The following is a 19,591-nucleotide window of genomic DNA, read 5'->3' on the forward strand; positions in this document are numbered from 1 at the left end:
GAACTTCATGGCGGATTAAAACTGTGTGCCGGACCGAACATTTAAAAGACACAGCCCAAATGCTAACACAGCCTCCATTCCAGAACAGTGGAGACAACCAATAAGAAAAGTGCTATATAAAGAGAAAGGGGACGCCGACGACCCTACAAAATACAGAAGCACAGCACTAGAAAACATACCTTTCAAAACACTCACAAAAATAATAACGGAAAGAATGAAGCAAACAATCGACGAGAAAAATCGAAAGCCAAATGGAATTTGGGGAAGGAAGGTAAACTCTGATCGCAATAGAACTCCTGTGAAACAGCGTATGGGAAGCCCTTGAAGCGAGAGAGGAGCTTTATATAGTATTATAGACTTCGCAAAAGCCTTTGACTTTATAAACCGAAAGTTGGTGACAAAAAAAAAATCTAAAGGAAACCCTAGGTGAAAACAACATTTGGTCACGAACAATAAGTGCAATACTGAGGTGGAACGAAATAAGTATCGCGGATAACCTCTCCCTATCAGAGCCGATACTCAAAACAAACTGAGTACTTCAGGAAGACCCACCGAGTGCTCCGTTATTTATCCTTGCAGAGCAAGAAACTAAGAATACCTCAATGAGAGGATGTAATCTCATACGCATATGCAGACGATATTGTAATAGGCTCAAAGGACATTGTAAAGCTGCAAGAAACGACAAATGATATGGAAGATTGGTGCGTCGAACACGGTTTCGAAATACCGAGCGAGGTGGCGCAGTGGTTAACACACGGAACTCGCATTCGGAAGGAAGACGGTTCAAACCGGCGCCCGGCCATACTGATTTAGGTTTTCCGTGATTTCCTTAAATCGCTTCATGCAAATGCCAGGAAGATTTCTTTGAAACGGGGTACAGTCGACTTCCTTCCCCGCTCTTCCGCAATCCGATGGAACCGATGACCTCGCATTTGGTCCCCTCCCCCAAAGAAACCAACCAACCAACGGTTTCGAAATAAATGTGGCAAAACAGAAATGATTGAACTCAAAAATGGAGGAAGAGCACGTACATCGGCTGAAATCTTCACACGGGAGAAAATACTGAAAAACGTACCAGACTTCGAGTATCTAGGGGTTACGATACAAACAAGTGCAAAATGTATCACAAAACATATAACAGAGAAAGCAAAGCAAACAATAAGGGCTATCCATGAAATAGAACACATCAGATCGCTCAGCCTAGAAACAGCAATGACACTTCAGAGCTAAAATCTCGCAAATACTGCCGTACGGAACAGAAATCGTTGGATTACATCTCACAGTGAAAAATCTAACGACACTAGAAGGTTCGTTGGCATCCCTCATAAAAAAAAGGCCATCGGAGTGTCCAAAACGGCACGATCCAGACTTGTGTACCTGCTGGCGAGAGAACACTTCCTCATTGAAGACCTACGTACAAACCTGGTGCTACCCAACACCAGCACTTCGGAAAGCCTATTAAACACATTGGAGGAGAAAAGGGAAGACATACTTCCAGAGTTTTACAGCACAGGCGCCATGACCGACCTAAGAAAGACAAAGGAAAACTTTGAAATGAGACTCGTGACCATCAGAATGGCAGTCCATGGTTTCTACCACCTTATTTGCAATAACACTTCATATCATTAAACAAACGTAATGTGTCAGTGTCAACTGTGTCATCGAATATGCAAACATTCCCATATAGAAATCTGTACTAAAAGGACACGTCAATAAGTGATTATGTAAACAACAATATGTAAAATTTATAATTTTGTGTGTGATTATAATTGTACTTTGAACTTGTATGGCTATTTGGCCACAATGAACATATTATTATAAAAAGTGGGAATATCATCATCGAACTTAAGTTCTTCAACTTTAACAATGTTAAACTAAATAAAAAGCGAGCTTTCGTATCAGCAAGATGATCTTAAAAGAAGAAGCTGGAGGTACAATGGCCTGGAATAAAAAAGACGCAGCTGACTATGCCCTTCACGTATTCAACTAGGGACGCCCATCTGCGTTAGCTGCCGCATACACAACGAGGCGAGGCGATTATAAACGCCAGCGGTGGCACAAGTGCGAAGTCCAGCACGCGCGGCCGCGTGCCGCTCGTTGGGCGGTGCCAGGAAGACCCAAGTATGCATTGGTGCGGGGGTGGGGGGGGGGGGGGGGCGCAGGAGTCACGTGAGAGCCTAAAGCCACGTGACCGCTCGCGTCGCAGGTGCAGGCGCGCCGAATCTCATGCATAGCTCCGCTCGCGCATAATGCACCTGCTGCTCGCACGCCGCGACGTCCCTATTTTTATAACGTCCGTACCCACACCACACAAGGTCATGCTGTTAACAAACGATGCGCGTCGGGCATCTCCATATTTCACCACGTCATCTCTTATTATTGCCGTCATCGTCAGTAACCAATATAAAGCGAGGCATTGCTGCACCGAGAATAAATACCACTCTGAGAAAAGTATCAGCTATCTTCAGAGATTCTTCTTCTCTCTTTCTGCACTTGGCACAAACGATGGCATTTTCAGTTCTGCAGTCTTTCTTTTTTAATTCGTTCTGTGAAATAATTCTGGATCAACCTACTAAGTCAAACGTTAAAATTATCCTTCATTTTCCACGTCTCAGTTGCACAGAAATCAAAATATATTTGTAAGCTGTATTAAAATACATACTATTAGGCGACATGAGAAAAACTGTCAAAATTATGAATTGCATACTGCTAAATTTTAGCGTTTATACTCAGATTATTTTAATGCTTAATGACTCATGGAATATGGCGATGGATAGCCTTAATTTGTCACATGACTTCACTAAGTTCGACTAATAATACCCTGACTTAGATCTGTGAATAAAGTAATGCAATGCCGAAGCTTCCCGGCAGCCACGCATCCTTTCTCATAGAGAGAGAGAGAGAGAGAGAGAGAGAGAGAGAGAGAGAGAGAGAGCAGTAAAGGAAACAAAAGAAAAATTGGGAGTAGGTATTAAAATCCATGGAGAAGAAACCGCCATCAGTACATCTACTGTTTCCCAGGCAGCATAACCCATCTGCCGTCATCGGATCACAATCGAAGTCCTCATCCCAGGTGTGATCTATGTTGTTGTTGTGGTCTTCAGTCCTGAGACTGGTTTGATGCAGCTCTATCCTGTGCAAGCTTCTTCATCTCCCAGTGCCTACTGCAACCTACATCCTTCTGAATCTGTTTAGTGTATTCATCTTTTGGTATCCCTCTACGATTTTTACCCTCCACGCTGCCCTCCAGTACTAAATTGGTGATCCCTTGGTGCCTCAGAACATGTCCTATCACCCAATCCCTTCTTCTAGTCAAGTTGTACCACAAATTTCTCTTCTCCTCAGTTTTATTCAGTACTTCCTCATTAGTAATGAGATCTACCCATCTAATCTTCAGCATTCTTCTGTAACACCACATTTTTAAAGCTTCTATTCTCTTCTTGTCTAAACTATTTATCGTCCATGTTTCACTTCCATACATGGCTACACTCCATACAAATACTTTCAGAAACGACTTCCTGACACTTAAATCAATACTCGATGTTAACAAATTTCTCTTCTTCAGAAACGCTTTCCTTGCCATTGCCAGTCTACATTTTATACCCTCTCTATTTCGACCATCATCAGTTATTTTGCTCCCCAAATAGCAAAACTCCTTTACTACTTTAAGTGTCTCATTTCCTAATCTAATTCCCTCAGCATCACCCGATTTAATTCGACTACATTCCATTATCCTCGTTTTGCTTTTGTTGATATTATTTTAAATGATACATTATCAATTAAAGGAAATCGTGAACTGAGAACAGCTTTAACGTTGACTTATACTATTGAATTTATCGTCGTATAGTAATTCGCAGTGACGCACATTCATTCTATACCAAACAATTCTTTCTACGTAAGTCATCCAGTCGAGTTACTGTCAGTTTTTTTAGCCCTCCCACATTTAATTTAGCGTGTGCTCAGTTTGCTGCTCCTATCACACGCGGTCGTATAACTACACAGTCTTTACAATCAAAGTAAGTTAAAAAATAACTCTTCTCAAGTATGAAATCGAAAAGTAGTAGTACGTAATTTTTAGATAAATTTGGAATAGTCATATTCTTCCATATAATTTGTGTGATGTTGCCATTTCTTCTCCTTCCTCATTCTTACACACAATCATGTCATTACTAATTCCGTAACTATTCCTGGCATAGTCAAAAACTTATTCTCTGGGTAACTTCACTAACCGTGCCAGAATCACCAGTTTAGTTATCCAGCGTTTATTCTCCGGTTAGGCGTTGTTACGTGTTCATACAAAGCGCTTTTCCGCGTTATTCCGAGAATAGAACTTTTAAGAGGCTGCTATCTGTGGACTGTACAACTGGCCCTCGGTAGCCTAGCCATCTGGCAAAAATTTTCTGTCAAAATTTCATTTTCTTGGATACACTAAGAAGATTAGTATGTAATCGTTCTTACCTGTTATTCCGTTTAGTCGTTTATTTTCACTCTGGTAGTCTGAATCTATTCGCTAATAATTAAAACAACGCTGATCATTAGCACACCTAGTCAACCACATAAACAGCGATTGGCATTCACCCGTTCTGTTTATTCGGCTGAACTCGTGTAGCCCCGTCCCCTTTTGCCCACGGGAAAGTTATTTTTTATTTATTTATTTATTTTATTTGTAGATGCGACGGGGATTCCGCTGGCATAGACACCGCGTACGCCTAGGTATGCATTCAAAAATCAACTTACGCTTGGTTCAGAAATCAATTACAATGTTCAAAAACCAACAGCGATGCGTCTCAAAATCATGTGGATAATCGATAGACCAACGTGCGCTGGATGCAAGGCGCGTTGTGAAACAAGGTTTTTTCCTTCAAGAATATGAATTTGGCCGTGATCCCCCTGAAATTGCCTCCCGGGACAGGTACCCCAGTTTGTGCTGGTCTGGAACTTCCTGTCGGATTAAAACTATGTGCCGGACTGATATTCGAAATCGGAATCTTGTTTTTCACAGGCAACGCTCTTACCGAGTGAACTACTAGGCAAGGCTCACGATCCGCCCCCACAGCTTCCGTGCTGCCCACCATCCAAACGTCTCCTGCATACTTCGCTCGACTAGCACTCCCAGAAGGAAGGATATTGCAGGAAAATGGCTCAGCCACAGCCTATGGGATTGCTTATCCGCAATATCCTTTCTTCCAGGTGAGGTAATCCAGTAATGTACGCAGGAGAACTTAGGTGGGATTTATAACGTAGGAGTTGAGGTACTGGCGGAAGTGAAGCTGTGAGGGAGAGCTGCGAGTTGTATCTGGAGCACTCAGACGGTATGAGCACTGCGCGTGAAAGGCAAGGCTCCGGGTTAGAGTCCCGACCTGGCACAAAGATCTAAGCTGCCAGCAAGTTTCAGACATGTACTGATTATCTGCAAGATTGGCTCCTTAGAGCAGCAGTTTATCTTTGGTACCTCACGTGACTACGAAGTTTGGAGCTTTGCAACACTGCCAAAGATACGCGCTTATATCGCTCGTTAGTGATATAAAACTTTCACCTCAGCGCAAAAGGGCTCTACCTTCATACATCACTAGCTTGGACGGTCAAAATCCCGTGCTGTCACATTTTCGAAACAAAGATGGGCCGAGTTTGACAGAAGTTGAATGCGACAGAGGACGTATAGCACGACAGTGTCATCAAAGTGTTGAAGAGGACAGAGGAGAATCTGCATTGCCTTTACAGAACCCTCGCGAGGTGGATGTAAAAGCTGTCAACGAGGCACGGTAAAGTGTGGCAGGCATTCATTGGCCGGCTCGCCCCTTTGCCGATGAAGAAAAAATTTCTGCTCTTCCCACAGTACTGGACAAGGGCCGACGCCAAACGATTCGTTAGATGGCCCGAGATACAGAACTAGCGGATACGACTGTGCTTTTCATTCTGAGGCAACACCAGAGCATGAGAAAAATTCCACGACGATTGATTCCTCATGATTTGATGGAAACATGGAAATGGTTATGACACGACGCTGCTGGCGTCCATCTGCAACGCTATGAACGCGAGGAGAGGCTTTCTTACGCCGCATCAAGCGCTGGATAAAGCACTAGTCAAACCGAACCAGTCACAATTGAAATGCAAATCAAAGAAATGACGTCACTACGTGTCATGACGACGACCGAAAATTTCATCTGAACCTCAGCAATCTGAAAGTTATGTTTTTTTTCTGGTGTGCGATTGCGATGGTGTTATCGCAACGCATACTGTTTCGCAACGGATGACCGTTAATTCGGCGTATTTCTGTCGATTTTTGGGGTATAATCTGCGACCAGGTTTGGAGAAGAACCGGCGACACTTTCTGTGCAGAGCCCGTCAGCCACTTTGCAGGAAAATGGATGGGCGCATACAGTTCAAGCTGAAACTGATTTTCTAGATCGATGGAGCTGTAAATGCTGTATTATCCATCATGCTCCCCGTTCATACACCACAGTGACTTTGACTTTATTTCTAAGATTAAGGAAGCAGTTCGTGGCATTCGCTTCATAACTGTTACAGTGATTCGTCGAGCAAAAGAACGCTCCATACGAACTATCGAAACAACTGGTGCTGCTAAAGGTATTCTGCGGCTTCCGCATCAGTGGCCACTGGTTACACGCAATTCTGGCAGCTACTTTGAAGGACAGTAAAGCTGTGAACCATATATCTATTTTGTATGAATTGTAAATAAATAGTTGCCACTAATAAAGGCCGGCCGGTGTGGCCGTGCGGTTCTAGGCGCTTCAGTCTGGAACCGCGTGACCGCTACGATCGCAGGTTCGAATCCTGCCTCGGGCATGGATGTGTGTGATGTCCTTAGGTTACTTAGGTTTAAGTAGTTCTAAGTTCTAGGGGACTGACGACCACAGATGTTAAGTCCCATAGTGCTCAGAGCCATTTGAACCACTAATAAAGTTCCAACGCTCTTAGGACTATGCTAATGCCGTTCCAAAACCGAAAAGAGGGGACTGGAATGATGCTTAGGTCTACGGACTTGTTGTTGTAGAATCACGAAATTCTTTTCGAAGACTGATAATCCATTCGCAAGAACCAACAAAGATTATATTATCTAACAATATAGAACCGTAATACGCAGATTACTAAGGAACTATTGTCGTAGCGTATTTGTGCACGACCGTTTTGTGGCGTTAAATTGAAGTTGTTAAGTTATCAGGGACAAAATAATGGGAGCGAAAGGTTATCTACAACTTCTACAGGAACTAGACTACAGTTATATGAATCGATCGTATTAGGATGACCATTAGCAAAAGTAATACCTGGATAACGGAGTGTGGTGGATTTAAATCAGGTGATGGCAAGGGAATTAAATTACGAAACAAGACATAAAAATTAATGACAAGTTTTCCGATTTGTGCAGCAAAGTAACTGGAGACGCTAGAAGTAAAGACGATATAAAATGCAGACAGGTAATGGCTAGAAAAAAATTTCTGAAAGAGAGAAGTATGTTAATATCTAATATAAATTTGTGGCCGGTAAACAGCAGAGACAGGAAGATAATAGAGCTTTTTAAATACGGCGCTACAGAAAAACGATGCAGAATGTACGAGTAGATCAGGTAACTAACGAAGGAGTACAGGATCGAATCGGAAGAGAAGGAGTAGAGGATCGAAACGGAAGAGAAAAAAAATTTCAACTTGACTAAAGGAAGAGATAGACTGATAGACACATAGTGTTAGTTAATTTGGCTATTGTGTGTGCGTGTGTGTGTGTGTGTGTGTGTGTGTGTGTGTGTGTGTGTGTGTGTGTGTGTGAGACCGGAAGGGGGATTTGTAGAGGGAGATAGTAGCATCAAAACAATAAGATTGTTGACGTTGGGTGCTGTAATTACGCAGATACGAAGAAAATGGTGGATGATAGAATAGGTTGGAGAACTGTATCAAATCAGTATTCAAACTGAAAACAATAACAACAAAAACAACCGAGTTCAACACGGTGACAAGTTTCAACAAAATCGATAGTTTCTGTGGTAGAGAATGAGCAGCTTACTAAATACAGCATCTTGCGTTGCGACAGGAAATATTATGTTACGAGGTCTCACATTAAAAAAATTAAATTATCCCCGAATATTTGTTTCCTTAACAAATAAGTTCAACTATTAACGGCCGCCTGCAAAGTAGGTGCCGTTTGAGTCTATAGCAGTGTGTATATTGGTTCCTTCCACGCCTGAAAACATTTCTAGCTGTTGTTTTCCGTGAGCTGAGTATGAACCCCGATGTGTTGTTAGCCTTCCTGAGGAGCGAATTGACGCATCGCTAAATGTGTCGCTCGTCCGTGCCACTGAGCTGATCTATTTTCGAAATTTGTTTCGCATAAGGACACAGTTATATGGCGAAAGTCAGTCGCGCACTAACAGGCCATGTTGGAATGCAAGCACTCACGTTTCCTTTACCACGAGGCGCCAGGGTAGCCGAGAGCGCAGCCGGCACGGTAGCTCAGCGTGCTCGGTCAGTGGTTAGCTACCCTGTGTAATAAAAAACTGAGTGAACGTATCAACACAGAACCTGAACGGGTGTCGTCGGACGTCCGCCCCGAACAAATTCAACGAACAATATAGAAAAAAACGAGATCTAAAAAAAAAGAAAGAAAAAAAAAGCGCTAACGCGCTGCTTCCTGGACTCGGCTAGGCGCGCCGTCCCCGGATCGAATACGCCCGGCGGATTAACGACGAGGGCCGGAGTGCCGGGCAGCCTGGATGTGATTTTTAGGCGGTTTTCCACATCCCGCTAGGTGAATACCGGGCTGGTCCCCACGTTCTGCCTCAGTTACACGCGTCGCAGACATTTGAAACACGTCTGCACTATTTCACGATTTACACTAGACGCAGACAGTTGGGGTACATTGATTCCATCCTGGGGGGTATGGGGTGGTGGCAGGAGGGGCATCTGGCCATCCCTAACACTAACATTGCCAAATCCGTTGTAACCACGCCGACCCTGCGATCGCTGCGGGGCTACGGCGTAAGCGAAAGCAAGCAAGCAAGCGATTTCAAACCAAATTCACTTTGTTCCAGAAGACCGTAGATGGGGCACACCAAATGAATTTCGTATTCTTTGATTCCGGAAATGTCTTACTAACTGTTCTGCACTGCCATCAAGTAAATAAAATACGTAATTACGAATTAAGGAAAAATTTATGTGACTGTCTTGACAACATGTTAGAAGACAAATGGCTCTAAGCACTATGCGACTTAACATCTGAGGTCATCAGTCGCCTAGAACTTAGAACTAGTTAAACCTAACTAACCTAAGGATACACACACATCCATGCCCGAGGCAGGATTCGAACCTGCGACCGTAGTGGTCACGCGGTTCCAGACTGAAGCGCCTAGAACCGCACGGCCACACCGGCCGGCCATGTTAGAAGACAATTCAGTATGTCGTTCTCCAGTGCGAGTTGTCGGAAGCGAAAGTAATATCGGGTGTGCCTCAGGTCAGTGTAATAGGACCGTTGCTACACACGATGATTTGATAAGCTATCGTCTGTGACTTTCTGAAAAGCATGGCGGATGACTTAGCTGAATACTCTTAATATTGCATTTAAACACCAAAGGAACATTACATTGGGGAGGCGCAGTCATTATTTGATATACAATGAGATGACAAAAGTCATGGCATAGCGATAAGCACACATACAGACGGCGGTAGTATCGCGTACACAAAGTATAAAATGGCAGGGCATTGGCGGAGCTGTCATTTTTGCTCAGGTGATACACGTGAAAAGGTTCCCGACGTGTTTACGGCCGCAGACTGGAATTAACACTTTAAACGCGTAATGGTAAACGAAGTTCCGCGCATGGAACATTCAATTTCGGAAATCGCTAGGGAATTCAATGTTCCGAGATCCACGGTGTCAAGAGTGTGCCGAGAATACCAAAATTTCAGGCATTACCTTTCACCACGGACAACTTAATGGCAGACCGCCTTCAGTTTACGACCGAGAGCAGCGGCGTTTGCTTAGAATTTCCAGTGCTGACAGACACACAACACTGCGCCAAACAACCGCAGAAATCAATGTGGGAAGTACGACCGTCGTATCTGTTAGGACAGTGCGGCGAAATCTGGCGTTAATGGGCTATGGCTTTTCCTTTGTTAACAGCACGACATCCCCTGCAGCGCCTCTCCTGGGCTCGTAACAATATTAGTTGGACCTTAGACTACTGGGAAACCGTGGCCTGGTCAGATGAGCTCCGATTTCAGTTGGAAAGAGCTGGTTGGAGGATTCGAATGTGGCGCACATCCCACGAATCCATGGACATAAGTTGTCAAAAGTACTGTACAAGCTGAGGGGGGGGGGGGTTGTTTGGGGAAGGAGACCAGACAGCCAGGTCATCGGTGTCATCGGATTAGGGAAGGAAGTCTCGGCCGTGCCATTTCAAAGGAACGATCCCGGCATTTGCCTGGAGCGATTTAGGGAAATCACGGAAAACCTAAATCAGGATGGCCGGACGCGGGATTGAACCGTCGTCCTCCCGAATGCGAGTCCAGTACAAGCTGGTGGTGACTCCATAATGGCGTGGGCTGTGTTTACATGGAATGGAGTAGGTCCTCAGTTATGTTCGGATACTTGGAGACCATTTGCAACCATTCATGGAGTTCATGTTACCAAGCAACGATGGAATTTTTTATGGATAACAATGCGCCATGTCACCAGATCACAATTGTTCGGGATTGGCTTGAAGAACATTCTGGACAGTTCGTGCTAATGATTTAGCCACTCACATCACCCGACATAAATGCTATCGAATATTTATGGGACATAATCCTGCATCGGCAACACCTCCGCAATCATGGATAACTATAGAGGCAACATGACTCAATATTTCTGCTGGAGACTTCCAAAGACTTGTTGATTCCGTCCCACGTCGAGCTGTTGCACTATGCCTGGAAAAAGCAAGACTGAAAGAATATTAGCAAGTATACCGTGACTTTTGTCACGCTAATGTATTATCAAAACGACAGTGGCACTGAAAATGCAACTCTTGGTCAGAAATTTGTTACAACCAGCAGGAATTATCAACGCTTGGCGCAAAGACAGGTATATGCCGCCCAAAATTTTAAAAAAATATGTTAATGGAATGCGTATATAGAAACATGGGCCGGTATTTTTAGGTTAAACCATAGTGGAGCAATCACTGAAATCGGTCATAACTCTCAACTCCCACATATATCCAAGGGGTTTCCCCTATGTTGGGCTATCTTCCACTTCGGACAGTAACTAAGAGTAGTCCTTACACCAAGAAAGTCATTTAGCGAACTCTCGTCGGTGTGGCACCGTCATCAAAAGTTTAATAACAAGACAGACAGAGAAAGCGCAAAGAGATGGTTGATTTGTTACTGGTTCGTTTATTTAAGGCGATAGCGTCAGAAATTGCCTCCAACCATCTCTACTGGCAGGAAAGACTCTATACATCGCATAAAGGCTTAACCTCGAAATTTAGAAAGCGGCTTTCCTAGAAGAATAAAGAAATGTAATATTACTTACCCTGTCCTCCTGAACCATCACCCATCCGCATTATGACCATGAACATTAAAATTACAAGAAAGGGTAGGCTGCAATAATGTGCGTCCAATGTCATGTTTGTTAACAGAGTGAACGCGAACTTCGCCGACAAAATGTCGTAGCTTTTGATTGTTTTAATATAAAAGACCTGTGGTCTCCAGTGGCTCGTCAAGGATTTAGGGTATTTCGTTTAATTTCCTCACCCCTATTATCTTAGTATCTGTATTCCACTAAAAATAGCAACAGAATAGCGATAGATTGTATGCGCTGCGTGTCTTGTTTAGAAACGAACTTGTACACCTCACTCACCGTTCGTGCTGCTGACGACAATAATGCTCTTCGGCCTCAAGCGTATATACTCGTATACTATTTTCCCCGGTTCTGTCTCGGATTTATTTTACCAATAACGTTGGTTGCACGTTAACAGTGATACGCAGTGGTATGGATAAATTCACAGATGTTGTGCTTACTGAAATGCACCTCGTGTACAAGGTTCACTGAATGCTCTGCCAAAGCGGCATAACGACTACGCTGAGTTGTTTCCGCGGCGACGGCAGTCGTATCGCAGTACTTTTACCACTGAGTACTCTCGTATTACCTTGTGTTTCGCGTTGGGCGTTTTGCGATTGCACATTAGGCTTCTTCAATGTTGTAAAGGCAATTTTAGAACAACATAGGTGAGTGATGTAAGAAACAGAATACATCATAATTATATTTTCACTCTGTAACGAACCACCACCGGACACCAATGGTCCTTTACACTAAAACAGATGTCCCTGAACAATCGCTGACACTTTGTGAATGGAGTTTGGGATCACCCTGCATGAGAAAGCACTAGAATAGAATGGCCTGATCGAAGCGGTTTGAACGACATATCTGACGCAGAATTCTTTGCGAATGTATCGTGCCTAATGAAAATTTGTAGCAAACCGTGATTTGAACTGGGATTCTCTGCTTTTTTTAAGTAGTCGCCTTTACCGTTAGTCTATCCGAACACGCCACCAGGCCTCTCACAAACTTCACAGACACCGTCTTTCTTACCAGTTTCGAGACCGGATTAACAACAAACAGAGAAACGTTAAGATGGTGGCTTTAATACTCACCAAGTCTCGCCACCAGTAATTGTTTATTCAAATGGTTCAAATGGCTCTGAGCACTATGGGACTTAACATCTATGGTCATCAGTCCCCTAGAACTTAGAACTACTTAAACCTAACTAACCTAAGGACATCACACAACACCCAGTCATCACGAGGCAGCGAAAATCCCTGACCCCGCCGGGAATCGAACCCGGGAACCCGGGCGCGGGAAGCGAGAACGCTACCGCACGACCACGAACTGCGGACCAATTGTTTATTCCAGAAAAGAACGGTCCCCGTTTTGCATTTCAGTCAAGCAGCGGGCGTCCAAGCGTTTTTGTACAACAGTCAAGGTGTGCGCGACAAACTCTGCGCAGTATTTTATCTTCTGCAAAATAGCCTGCAGAATGTTTTGAACACTTCATTTAGAGATGTTGCTCCACTGCGCTTTGTGACACAACAACGCTAGGGTCGGCGTCCACAACTTACCTGCGCACAAACGACTGGTCGAATGCATATCTGTTGTTTACAGTTGCTGCCAGCGTAGTTACTGCGCGGACGCCAGGAATAAGTTTTTCGACGGACGGTGTAAATGGAAACATCAGTGACAACGGAAGTTTGAGTGAGGCGTGATGGCGTGGTGTTCAGTGTCAGCCTAATGGTTAAGGCGGCTGCTTACAAAAAACAGAAAAGCCCAGTTCGAGTTCCGGTCTGGAACAAATTTTCATTAGTCACAACACATTCATTACACAGAACAGTTTTCCTCTTCTCACTTCATGCCACTATATCTTTCCTATTTTCATGCCCTCTGAAATCCACTGTAGTGAGTCTAACGGCGTTCGCCTGTAAGTTTTGTTGGTTCGGTCGGGAGTGTGGAAGCGCTGCTGCAGAGACGTCTGCCCGCTGAGCTACTTGGCGTGGATATCTGCTGCCTCCGGGGCGGAGCTCGTCAACTCGCAAACAGTAGCCGGCAGCCGCAACGCCGCGCAGAACAGAAAAAGAGTGTCTCACTTACCTGCAGGTTCTACGCCGCCATGGCGACGCCACGGCCGCTCCCGACGGTGGGCATCTTCGGAAACACCAAGAACTGACTCATACTGAACTCCTAAAATTACGTACAATATTATCAAACAACAACGGCTCGACTCCAAGAGAAGCCGCAGTAAAAGTTAGTTACATGAATCAAATATGCGTTATCTCGTGACGGGGGACGCGGATGGAACTGCTGTGTTATTCTTCCTACGAATTTACTTCCCGCACAGCTACAATCAGTCCATGTGTGGATGCGACATTTGCTTCGGTAGTTCACGTGAGGGGCGTTCTATAGCGTTACTCAAAATCGTGACTTTCGTGAGTGAGACGAAACTGTTGGCTGCATCCAGCGTTCGATACCTCCTTATTACAGAGAGACGAGCCGTGGCGACGAGCACTGAATTCTTTTCTCCGTAGCGCAGTGCTTTCTCCGCCCGGAAACTGTTTTCACTGGTACGTCAATCTTCGGACAGCTACATAAATTACACGCTACTCTGTCTCGTATTCACGATTATCTCTATCTGTTCCTGTTTTCCTTCCGCAGAGCTTCTTACGTACCCATCGGCAACTCCACAGAGTGGAATAAAAATTATCGCTGCTGGCAACTGAAATATAGTCTCATTTCTCAATATGAGATACTGTTACACTTTACAGCTGCAAGCAGGGGATGGCACTTCTCCGCAATTTAGAAAAGGTGGAGCAAGTGTCTAGTAGTTCCGAATTCTGCAATTTGCTCTTCACGTAGGTGCTCGGCCGTTTGGAGAACTTTTCATTCTGATTTTAACTGTTTGTTTCAAGTAGCTCACCATAACGTGTACATTTTTGTGTGTACCTCGAGAAGAGGAGGCTACGGAAACTTACATTCAGCTCTGGTTCCATACAAAAAAAACTCACAATAAAACCAAAGCAAGGCAATTATTCATCAAGAATAAGCTCGTGCAACGGTGAAATCGACCGCTTCAGAGTAGTAACAAACTACTGAAGGGCGCTTCCTACGAAGCTGAAACGTTAAGTTTTAGCTTAAAGATATCTTAGGAATTAGATTAACTGCAATTGAAGCTATTTATTACATCATTTCAGTTCTTTAAATACTTCGTCATCCTTCTGTCAGGGTACTTAGCATAATATTTTCCTCCTTTAAAAATTTGTAATATAAATGCTGTCGTTAACTTAGCTATACTCCTACAATATGACTTACTGACGTGTTTCGGGGCGGCACCGTGAGATAATCAGAGACATATTGCCAGTTGTCGAGTACGGGTGTGTGGCAACGACAGTAGTTCCGGCCAAGTTGAGTTCAGACAATGAGCAGGCAAGGATATACGAGGGGCGTTCAGAAAGTAAGCTCCGATCGGTCGCGAAATGGAAACGACTATGAAAATCCGATAAAGCTTTGCACAGATGTGTTGGGTAGTGTCTCTAGTATAACCCCAGTTAGCATCACGTCGCTCTTCTCATTTCTGAGCTCGCAGTGAGTGCGTAAAGATGTCTAGAAAATAGTGTCTGCCGCCAAGTACGAGGGCCTGGTGAGAAATTTCGCCTGAAGCTATGCAGCTAACATTACATAACTGTCGTGCTGTTTCTTCTTCAAGACAATTCTCAGCCGCATTCTGCAGGGACAATGAAGATGCTCCTGCATCGTTTTCAAATGGAAATGTGAGATTACCCACAATACAGTCCGCAATTGTCTCCCCCTGAGTTTCATCTCTGGTCACATGAACCGCTGTCTTTGAAGACAACATTTTGACACAGACAACGAGGTGTAGGCCAGCGTGGAGAATTGGCGGAAAGCACTGGCGGCTGCCTTCTATGATGAGGCTATTGAAAAGTTGGTACAACGCTATGACAAAAGTCTAAGTCAGAACGGCGACTACGTAGAGAAGTAGCTGAAAGGTGTAGCTAATTGTTACAAGTAAAACATTTCTGATGTTCACTGTGGTTTCAATTTGGCAATCAATCGGAGCTTACTTTCTGAACAGGCCTCGTAGTTCAGTGCAGCAGGAACTTCGAAGTTAAGCTGCAGATCCAAACCTCAGTCGAAGCAGGGATGACACAGCACAGTTTCGATGACCGGACTTGTAAAAGCCTGTGCGCGTGCCGTTAGCCTTACAGTTAGGTCTTGCGTCACGCCTTATGCGGCGGTCAGGAGCTCCAGTCTGTCCTCTGCTTCTGCAGCCTCTTCTGTGAATGCTAGAGGGCAAATGAAGCAGTAGCGGAGTTCACCGTCGGCGACGTGGATCCATATTTATTGCTTTCTGAGCCTAGGAGCTGGTGCCGGAGTCGGAGTCTAAGCCTGCTGTAGCAACTGTGTACAGTTTTCCGTTTTTCTGTGGTGACGTCTGAATACTGAGCCTGAGACGCGGCCACAGGGAGAAACGCCGGGTCGCCAGTTTGAAACCGACACGTAGCCGCGACCGTTCAGCTGCCAAAAGCTCCGACGCAGGCTTCCAATACCTGGCGGACGGTGGAATTACGACGCACAAACGTTATCTATGAAAGTGCATTCACTTAACAAATAAATTATTTATTTATTTATTAAAAGTTCTGGTGCCACAGGCATCTCATTCATCACTTGTCGGAGTGTCACAGTGTGTCATGATATACAGGGTGTTTCAAAAATGAGCGGTATATTTGAAACGGCAATAAAAACTAAACGAGCAGCGATAGAAATACACCGTTTGTTGCAATATGCTTGGGACAACAGTACATTTTCAGGCAGACAAACTTTCGAAATTACAGTAGTTACAATTTTCAACAACAGATGGCGCTGCGGTCTGGGAAACTCTATAGTACGATATTTTCCACATATCCACCATGCGTAGCAATAATATGGCGTAGTCTCTGAATGAAATTACCCGAAACCTTTGACAACGTGTCTGGCGGAATGGCTTCACATGCAGATGAGATGTACTGCTTCAGCTGTTCAATTGTTTCTGGATTCTGGCGGTACACCTGGTCTTTCAAGTGTCCCCACAGAAAAAAGTCACAGAGGTTCATGTCTGACGAATAGGGAGGCCAATCCACGCCGCCTCCTGTATGTTTCGGATAGCCCAAAGCAATCACACGATCATCGAAATATTCATCCAGGAAATTAAAGACGTCGGCTGTGCGATGTGGCTGGGCACCATCTTGCATAAACCACGAGGTGTTCGCAGTGTCGTCTAAGGCAGTTTGTACCGCCACAAATTCACGAAGAATGTCCAGATAGCGTGATGCAGTAATCGTTTCGGATCTGAAAAATGGGCCAATGATTCCTTTGGAAGAAATGGCGGCCCAGACCAGTACTTTTTGAGGATGCAGGGACGATGGGACTGCAACATGGGGCTTTTCGGTTCCCCATATGCGCCAGTTCTGTTTATTGACGAAGCCGTCCAGGTAAAAATAAGCTTCGTCAGTAAACCAAATGCTGCCCACATGCATATCGCCGTCATCAATCCTGTGCACTATATCGTTAGCGAATGTCTCTCGTGCAGCAATGGTAGCGGCGCTGAGGGGTTGCCGCGTTTAAATTTTGTATGGATAGAGGTGTAAACTCTGGCGCATGAGACGATACGTGGACGTTGGCGTAATTTGGACCGCAGCTGCAACACGGCGAACGGAAACCCGAGGCCGCTGTTGGATCACCTGCTGCACCAGCTGCGCGTTGCCCTCTGTGGTTGCCGTACGCGGTCGCCCTACCTTTCCAGCACGTTCATCCGTCACGTTCCCAGTCCGTTGAAATTTTTCAAACAGATCCTCTATTGTATCGCTTTTCGGTCCTTTGGTTACATTAAACCTCCGTTGAAAACTTCGTCTTGTTGCAACAACACTGTGTTCTAGGCGGTGGAATTCCAACACCAGAAAAATCCTCTGTTCTAAGGAATAAACCATGTTGTCTACAGCACACTTGCACGTTGTGAACAGCACACGCTTACAGCAGAAAGACGACGTACAGAATGGCGCACCCACAGACTGTGTTGTCTTCTATATCTTTCACATCACTTGCAGCGTCATCTGTTGTTGAAAATTGTAACTACTGTAATTTCGAAAGTTTGTCCGCCTGAAAATGTACTGTTGTCCCAAGCATATTGGAACAAACGGTGTATTTCTATCGCTGCTCGTTTAGTTTTTATTGCCGTTTCAAATATACCGGTCATTTTTGAAACATCCTGTAGGTACAAACTCAGTGGGACGATGGATCTCGTGTAGGATAGCATATTTATTGGCCAAGCAATCTGTATCCGGAATAATATCTCTGTTACATCTGCAGCCGCAGAAAGTCTCTACAAGGTAATATTATTTCGGTGTGTAAAGATCGTAATTACGGAAAGCAACGCAAAAATTGGGTTTCTGCTTCTTCGCCCGAGTATTTTATCAAAGGTACCTCATAAGGACTCGGACCTGCAAAAGAAGTCATTAGTAAACCGATAATCGCAAGACATTAGACTGTATCGACAATATTTAACTCTAATCAAACTGTGGGTAGTTTAGTAGTCGCGCGCCAGCCGGAGTGGCCGTGCAGTTCTAGGCGCTACAGTCTGGAACCGAGTGACCGCTACGGTCGCAGGTTCGAATCCTGCCTCGGGCATGGATTTGTGTGATGCCCTTAGGTTAGTTAGGTTTAATTAGTTCTAAGTTCTAGGCGACTGATGACCTCAGAAGTTAAGTCGCATAGTGCTCAGAGCCATTTGAACCAAGTAGTCGCGCGACTAAAACGAGGATTTGGGTGATGCGGGCTGATATTCTTTGTACTCTGATACGGATCTCACATGATTGGCCAATATACGGCTTGCAAGGGCCTTGTGAGCGATATCTTTAGCAAAAATACCGCAGGTTCCCTGTATCCAACCGCCAGACTGCCCGTGGTCGCAGCATTTCATACCGCCACGCATTGTTACTTCCAGACATTCCTGTGATATGATTGACTCCAGTTGCATCTCCCTGAATACGTAGTGAAAGGAGATTATATTTTTTACATATTGCGAAGCGCAGAGCTTAACATTTTCTCCCCACTGAAAGCGACTAACAAGTTTTACACGAGGCTGATGTTTTGTCAAAATCTGACAACATACCAAAATAATTTTTAATGGCTAAAACTTCCTCGAATAACTACAATGCCTGACAAAATAAAGTGAAGCGTTCAGAATACAATTTGAGTGCAATTTTGTGCACGTATGCACCACAGAGTGTGGGGGGGGGGGGGGGGGTCGTGCGCGGAAGTGATTAGAATTGCCGTTCTCTGTCACTGCTATTCGGACACCTCAGTGGACTAGTGATTTTCGCGTTCAGTGTTCTTGCCAGGCCTGGTAGGGTGAACAAGGGGCTCGAACAGCGTCGACTGTCCAGCGCTCACTGTGCACAACACGAAGATGCTGCGTACTCATTTGAGGCAGCGGTATCAGCACCAGTCAGAGTTTGGAAGGAGTCTCAACGTCGGTGGATGGTCGAATCGAGCAAGATCCAGATATGTGGGGGATTTGGATGTAACAGTGACCCTATGCAGGACAACACGCGAACGTGAGGACAGGCACACTCGCCGTCAAGGTTCCGGCCGGCCACGTCTGACTACTACGAGGAAGCATCGCCGTGCTGTGCACCAGGCACACCGTAACCCCTCCACATCTGCACCTGCCACCCGAGCTCGGTGCTAGACCCTGTGTCACCCCGCGCTACTGGTCTCAGAGTAGCAGCAGCTGGCCTACGGATTTGCCATCCCAAGCGTAGCCTGCCCCTGCCGGTAACACCGCAACACCAACGGCTGCGTTTGTGGTGTTACCGTGACCAGGAAGCATAGACCGCCGATCAATGGTGTCGCCTTGTGTTCAGCGACGGATCGTGGTTCTTCACTACCCCGAATGACCATCGTCGGCGAGTATGGTGGCTTCGTGGGTAGATGTTCCGTTCTTTCAATTTTTCAGAGAGCCGCAGCGGTGTGGCTTTATGGCGTGGGAAGCCATCGGGTGTGGCCTCAG

General features: G+C 45.0%; 1 protein-coding gene across 3 annotated transcripts in view; it reads right to left on the bottom strand.

The window, feature by feature from the left end:
- Nucleotides 1-19,591, bottom strand: part of LOC124606932 (transcription factor cwo) — a 164,034-nt gene that overhangs the window by 66,092 nt on the left and 78,351 nt on the right. The gene's annotated exons all lie outside the window — the stretch shown is intronic.

Source organism: Schistocerca americana, chromosome 1, assembly GCF_021461395.2.
Source record: "Schistocerca americana isolate TAMUIC-IGC-003095 chromosome 1, iqSchAmer2.1, whole genome shotgun sequence".
Classification (NCBI taxonomy): Eukaryota; Metazoa; Arthropoda; class Insecta; order Orthoptera; family Acrididae; genus Schistocerca; species Schistocerca americana.